The sequence below is a fragment of the Ursus americanus genome, chromosome 3, assembly GCF_024610735.1.
Source record: "Ursus americanus isolate L20-20 chromosome 3, mUrsAme1.1.p, whole genome shotgun sequence".
In the NCBI taxonomy this organism is placed as follows: Eukaryota; Metazoa; Chordata; class Mammalia; order Carnivora; family Ursidae; genus Ursus; species Ursus americanus.
The window spans coordinates 40252671-40260736 of NC_142129.1; positions in this window are offsets into that span (position 1 = coordinate 40252671).

The following is an 8066-nucleotide window of genomic DNA, read 5'->3' on the forward strand; positions in this document are numbered from 1 at the left end:
GCCTCTTTTTTGACACATTTAAATTAGCCATTGGAGCACACTTGTGAATTGAGCGGGTAAGAAAGAAAAGCAATTAGTGAGAAGATGCCTTCCTCCCAGAGACCCTCCGTGGGGAGGCTTGGGCTCTTCTGTAATCTTCATCTAAACACCCAACACTCTGTTGTCATTGGTTTCTCCTATTTTCAGATTAAAGACCTATCTAGCCCTTGGCTATTGAAATAGAGCTCCTTATTTTCTATATGAACAATTATTAAAAACTTCTATTCTTCCCACCACCACTCCTGGACATTTTTCATTTGGGATAGAGCCTTCTGGGCTCAGGCCTTGGTGAAAAAAATTTCCAGGGCCCCCAGCCAAAGCAGATCAGCTGAAAATCTTTATATGTGACTTGTACTGATACACAACCTAGCAGGACTTAAGCCCCAGAAACCTGCACTGCTTCCCCACCCCACTTTCTCACCAAGTTAACCCCACTAGAAAAGGGATTCTTAACTAAAGCCCATGGGGACCTTACTCCCCCAGAATTAAAAATGCCTATGAACTTGAATGGGGAAAAAATTGTATTCAAGACCCTCTAAAACAGTATTTCCTTTTATTATGAATGTAGGTAACAAAACAGCTGTATTTTTGTCACAAATATTTACATATCACATTACATTTGCTGCAGATACAGTCAATTCTCATTATTCATAGGACTTACGTGCCATTAAGTCATCTTGAAGACTGAATTAGCAAACACTGAACCATTGCTCCTAGGGGACATACAGGGTTACGTTCCTGCAAGCCTCTGGTCATGACATTATCATTCAGCCAATCAATACATAACCTTGTTTCACGTGTGGTTTTTGTTTAAAGACACCTATTTAATTTATAGTTGATTAATTAACCTTGAACTCATAGCCAACAGCACTTTAACTCCCATCCAAATGGAGATTATCTACACATCTATTTTCTCTATAAGGCACATCACAGCCTTCTCGCAGGAACCCCAGATGACACTTCAGCACTGCACTTGCATTTTAAACAATGAAATCACCAACAAAAAGCATAAAACTGCCCAAAACATGACAACAAATATACCATGAAAAGGATATTTATTTACAGTGTAAAAGCTGAAACAAGAAGACAGAGCACTGCCTTATTCAACCTCACGTGGGAACATACAGGTCAGGGGACTGAAATTTTTCCTGTTCAAATGACTGCAAAATTGCCATGGGTATTTATTTGGGGGTTACAAATAAATTTAGCAAGTAGGCAAATTCACAAATATAGAATCCTGAATAATGAGGATTGACCATTTTTTTTAAAGATTTTATTTATTTGAGAGATGAGGGGGAGCACAAGTAGGAGGAGGGGCAGGAGAGAGTGAGAAGCAGACTCCCCACTGAGCAGGGAGCCCGATGCGGGGCTCATCCCAAGACCCTGGGATCATGACCTGAGCTGAAAGCAGATGTTTAACCAAATGAGCCACCAAGGTGCCCCAGGGATTGGCCATTTCTTAAAATATCATTTATAGCCATAAATGTTTTGAAACAACTATAGTTATTAGACCCATTATAAAAGAAGCACACACACACACACACAAAAAAAAACGTAAAGAAGCACGTGTATTAATGTATGCCCATTTTTGATATTTCAAAGTATTGTTAGTAGTGCGATATTTGGTTTCCTTTGTAATCCTATGTGTTTTATTTTTTGGATTTAAAATTGTTATTCTGAAAAAGGATTCCCCAGGCTTCCCCAGCCTGGCAAAGGGATTCATGACACAAAAGGTTGTATGCTCTTGGGTGTGGTGCCTTGCAAAGGAAGAACCCCACAGTCCAAAAATGCTGGAAGCACACCATAATTTCTCTGCCTCCTGAAAAGTCACAGGGTGGGAGTTCTATAGTGAAGAAGTCTGTTGAGCGCATCATTTACCCCACATTTATGACCTAGAGACTTTTCCCCGTATGATAGCTATTAACACCCTGTAGGTACCGCGCTCTATGGAACCACCTTGGGAGATGCTGCTTAGAGGAATTAGCATCTGTACCGCGTCCTCACTGGCATGTAAGAGAGCAAGCACCACGTCCTCACTGGCGTGTAAGAGAGCAATTTCCCGGGTATATCTAGACTCGAATCCCCACTCCGCAGCTTCTCTGTGAGGCAGTGTCTTTGGAATCCTTCTCATTGCAACAACAGCTTTCCTGGTCGAACTTAAAATGACAAAAGCAGCACCTCTCCGGGGCCCAGAGCCCCAGGGCACATTCACTGTGCTTTATGGATTTCCTGACGAATGGATGCATCAATATGCTATTAACATGTCAGTTTCTCATTAAATCTGAGTATGGAATCCGTGTTTGCCCGGCAGGATGAACTCCTCTAATCTGATCTGGCAGAGGTTCTAGCATAAATATTCATACAAACTAGGTCTCTTTTAATCTGGTCCTTTGCTTGGGGTAAAGAGGGTGGGGAGAGGTTGCTTTTAAAGGCTGTTTCTGGGTCACTTCTTAAAACCACAGTATCAAAAAATAATGGCTTCATCGTCACGAATCTGTCGTTAAGAAGGATTACACTTCTGAAGCTCTCGGATGGATAGAAATGCAGAGGAGAAATAAAGAGCACACAATGAGGCTTGCTGAGGATTTCTTTGGGCATTGGGCTCCTGGCTGGCTGCTTTGTTTATAATTAAATACACAGAGCATTTACGGGAACCCTCTTCAGCCTCGGAGCACTACAAATGTAACTCGGGGTTCACAAAGCCTGGGTCAGTAAGCTGCAGCAGAAGGACCGGCAGGAGGGGCGCACCCAGTGCTTCTGAGGCAGGCGAGGCTTAAGGCAGCTTCAGACCCCAGAGACTTTCAGTCTTGCCTGAGGACTCTGTCTTCAGAGATGCACACTTTGCAGAGGCTCAGAAAAACCCCAGGTGTTAGTATTTTTACAGTGACCCCCACATTGCAGTTCCGCAAATATCAGCCAGAGTGTGGACGCGGAGTGAGGCTGCTGGCAAAGCAGAGAGCTTTTGAAGAATAATAAGTGGAGACTCCAGGCTCATTCAACTCTTGTGGAAAGGACAAAATTCTGTCCTGCTGCCTTTTGGAGCTGAGAGACACATCGAAACACAACGAGTGGGGACTGCATGAAGCAGCAGGCTTTGGAGGCACTCATCTGGGTTTGAATGTTGTGGAAGCCCCTGGTGCCTCCGTCACTTTTTCTTCAAAATGGGGGCAGTAACACCTGCTTCCAGCACCATGGTGAGCATTAGCAATAAGCACTGATGCTTACAGAGGCCTAAGTGACATATATAATTGCGCTTAACCCTTACACACCTGTGTAATGCAGGTCCACCATGATTATCTGCTTTTATAGTTAAACAGAGGCAGAGAACAATTAAGTAACTTGCTGGAGTTTGCACAGCCAATAAATGATGAATCAAGAATTTGAAGCCAAGCCCTCTGGCTCCAGGTTCCATACTGCTAGCCATGAGGTGACACCACCTTTATTAAGTAAGACAATGTTTATACAACATGGCTGAGTAATCAGTCAATGCTTGCTCTCATGGTCTCAACAACCAGAGTGTAGTTTGGCCACCACACATGCTGGTGTCTGCTTTGTCTAAACAGTAGAACCAGAACTCCTCAATTGACACAGCCCATGCCTCCGCAAGCTCCCTCCTTTCCTGTCCCTTCTTTTATCCTACATCCCAGCCACAGGAAACTTGTCATTAAAAACGTGGACAGTGGGTAGGTCTCCAAAGATGGCTGCCAGCCATGGCTACCCTCCCTGCATATGCATGCTGCTCCTTCCATGAAGAGACACCATCTATTCCCACTCCTTGAAGCTGGCCTGGAGGTGCAGGAGAAACTTCCACACCAGGCTTAGCACAGGACACCGAGATGTCTCTTTACCTCTTAGGTCATAGAGTCATACTGAAGGGAAGTTGAGGCTATGCTGCCATGAGAGCCCTGGGGGATGAGACACCATGTGGAAGAGAGAAGCCACACCTCAGAGTGTGAGAGAGGCTTTCTTGGGACTTCCAGCCTAGTCCTCCACTGGCTGGATGTAGCCCAATAGGCAATCCCAGCCAAGACAACATGGAGCCCAGCCAACCTACAGAATCATGAGATATCATACATTTCTTGTTCCAAGTCTCTGCATTTTTGAGGGGGTTTTTGCAGGAACAGTGCAGGAACACTGAACCAAAACACAGGCCTAGCCCTCTCACAGCTCCATGTCCTTCCCCAGGCTGTCTCCTCATCCTGCACACCCTTCTCTGATTGGAATACTCTTATTCATTCTTCAAGACCCAGCTCACAGCACCGTTGTCACAGATGAGAAAATACAGACACACTCACAGTCTGCTGGAGGGTATAAAAATCTCTAGGATTAGGTTCAGCTGCTTATGAGTGAAGAAATAACAGTGATTTTAAAAGAGAGAAAATTATTTCTCACATAAAAGAAATCCAGTGGTAGGCGGTGCAGGCCTAGCAAAAGACATGTGAGACCTCTATATCAAAAACAATATCTTGCTGAAAAAATTTTTTTGACGATATAAATAAATGGAAATAGATAACTTATTCATAAATTAGAAAACTCAATATTATTGGGGAGCCTGTGTGGCTCAGTTGGTAAAGCATCCGTCTCTTGATTTCAGCTCAGATAGTGATCTCAAGGTTGTGGGATCGAGCCCCATGTCAGGCTCTGCACTCAGTGGGGAGTCTGCTAGAAATTCTCTCTCCCAGTCACAACCAACACCAATGAAATTGGAAGGATTATTAGAAACTTTTATCAACAGCTTTATGCCAATAAATTAAGCAATCTGGAAGAGATGGAGGCCTTCCTGGAAACCTATAAACTACCAAGGCTGAAACAGGAAGAAATTGATTTTTTAAACAGGCTAATTAATTATGAAGAGATTGAGTCAGTGATAAACAACCTTCCAAAAAACAAAACTCCAGGCCCGGATGGTTTTCCTGGGGAATTCTACCAAACATTCAAAGAAGAAATAATACCTATTCTCCTAAAGCTATTTCAAAAAATAGAAACAGAAGGAAAGCTACCAAACTCATTCTATGAAGCCAATATTAGCTTGATCCCCAAACCAGGCAAAGACCCCATCAAAAAGGAGAATTACAGACCGATTTCCCTAATGAATATGGACGCCAAAATCCTCAACAAGATCCTGGCTAATAGAATCCAATAGTACATTAAAAGGATTATCCATCATGACCAAGTGGGATTCATACCTGGGATGCAAGCGTGGTTCAACATTCGCAAATTGATCGGTGTCTTAGATTTTATCCAGAAAGAAAAATTCAAAAATCATATGATCCTCTCAATAGATACAGAAAAAGCATTTGACAAAATACAGCATCCTTTCCTGATTAAAACCCTTCACAGTGTAGGGATAGAGGGTACATTCCTCAATCTCATAAAAACCATCTATGAAAAGCCTACAGCAAATATCATTCTCAATGGGGAAAAGCTGGAAGCCTTTCCCTTAAGATCAGGAACACGACAAGGATGCCCACTCTCACCACTGTTATTCAACACAGTACTAGAAGTCCTTGCAACAGCAATCAGACAACAAAAAGGGATAAAAGGTATCCAAATTGGCAAAGAAGAAGCCAAAATGTCTCTCTTCGCAGATGACATGATACTCTATATGGAAAACCCAAAAGAATCCACTCCGAAACTATTAGAAGTTATAGAGCAATTCAGTAAGGTGGCGGGATACAAAATCAATGCTCAGAAATCAGTTGCATTTCTATACACGAACAATAAGACTGAAGAAAGAGAAATTAGGGAATCCATCCCATTTACAATAACACCAAAAACCATACATTACCTTGGAATTAACTTAATCGGAGAAGTAAAGGATCTATATTCTAGAAACTATAAATCACTCTTGAAAGACATTGAGGAAGACACAAAAAGAAGCAAAAATATTCCATGCTCATGGATCAGAAGAATTAACATAGTTAAAATGTCCATGCTACTCAGAGCAATCTACACTTTCAATGCTATCCCGATCAAAATACCGAGGACATTTTTCAAAGAACTGGAACAAAGAGTCCTTAAATTTGTATGGAACCAGAAAAGGCCCCGAATCTCCAAGGAACTGTTGAAAAGGAAAAACAAAGCTGGGGGCATCACAATGCTGGATTTCGAGCTGTACTACAAAGCTGTGATCACAAAGACAGCATGGTACTGGCACAAAACAGACACATAGACAAATGGAACAGAATAGAGAACCCAGAAATGGACCCTCGGCTCTTTGGGCAACTAATCTTTGATAAAGCAGGAAAAAACATCTGGTGGAAAAAAGACAGTCTCTTCAATAAATGGTGTTGGGAAAATTGGACAGCTACATGCAAAAGAATGAAACTTGACTACTCTCTCACACCATACACAAAGGTAAACTCCAAATGGATGAAAGACCTCGATATGAGACAGGAATCCATCAGAATCCTAGAGGAGAACATAGGCAGCAACCTCTACGACATCGGCCAAAGCAACCTTTTTCATGACACATCCCCAAAGGCAAGAGAAACAAAAGATAAAATGAACTTGTGGGACTTCATCAAGATAAAAAGCTTCTGCACAGCCAGGGAAACAGTCAAAAAAACTGAGGCAGCCCATGGAATGGGAGAATATATTTGCAAATGATGCTACAGATAAAAGACTGGTATCCAAGATCTACAAAGAACTTCTCAAACTCAATACACGAGAAACAAATAATCAAATCATAAAATGGGCAGAAGATATGAACAGACACTTTTCCAATGAAGACATACAAATGGCTAACAGACACATGAAAAAATGTTCAAAATCATTAGCCACCAGGGAAATTCAAATCAAAACCACACTAAAATACCACCTTATGCCAATTAGAATGGCAAAAATTGACAAGGCAGGAAACAACAATTGCTGGAGAGGATGTGGAGAAAGGGGATCCCTGCTACATTGTTGGTGGGAATGCAAGTTGGTACAGCCACTCTGGAAAACAGTGTGGAGGTCCCTTAAAAAGTTAAAAATTGAGCTACACTATGACCCAGCCATTGCACTACTGGGTATTTACCCCAAAGATACAGACGTAGTGAGGAGAAGGGCGATATGCACCCCAATGTTCATAGCAGCATTGTCCACAATAGCTAGATTGTGGAAGGAACCGAGATGCCCTTCAACAGATGACTGGATTAAGAAGTTGTGGTCCATATATACAATGGAATATTACTCTGCTGTCAGAAAGAACGAGTTCTCAACATTTGCTGCAACATGGACGGCACTGGAGGAGATAATGCTAAGTGAAATAAGTCAAGCAGAGAAAGACAATTATCATATGATTTCTCTCATCTATGGAACGTAAGAACTAGGAAGATCGGTAGGGGAAGAAAGGGATAAAGAAAGGGGGGTAATCAGAAGGGGAATGAAGCATGAGAGACTATGGACTCTGAGAAACAAACTGAGGGCTTCAGAGGAGAGAGGGGTGGGGGAATGGGATAGGCTGGTGATGGGTAGTAAGGAGGGCATGTAATACATGGTGCACTGGGTGTTATATGCAACTAATGAAGCATCGAACTTTACATCAGAAACCAGGGATGTACTGTATGGTGACTAACATAATATAATAAAAAAAAAAACATTAAAAAAATAAAATTAAAAAAATAAAAAAAAAGAAATTCTCTCTCCCTCTCCTTCTGCCCCTCCCCACCCTTGCTTACACTGCTCTCTCTCTAAAAAAAAAAAAAGTAATAAGAAAACTCAGTATTACTAACTTGTCAATTCTAAAATTGATCTATAAATTCAACATAATCCTAAACTGAATCCCAGAGATATTTTTGGATAAAATTTGAAGCTGACTCTAAAATTTATAGAGAGATACACAGAACTTAGTTTAGCCAAAGCAGTTTTGGAAAGAAAAGTAAAAAAAACAATGAAAGTGTTTCATTACCTGACTTAAAACTAATTAAAAAACTACAATAATCAAGATAGTGTGTTACTGACATCAAGACAAATGGCTCAATGGAACAGAATATAGTGCCTGGAAACAAACTTCAATATATATGGTCGTTTGATTTTTTTTT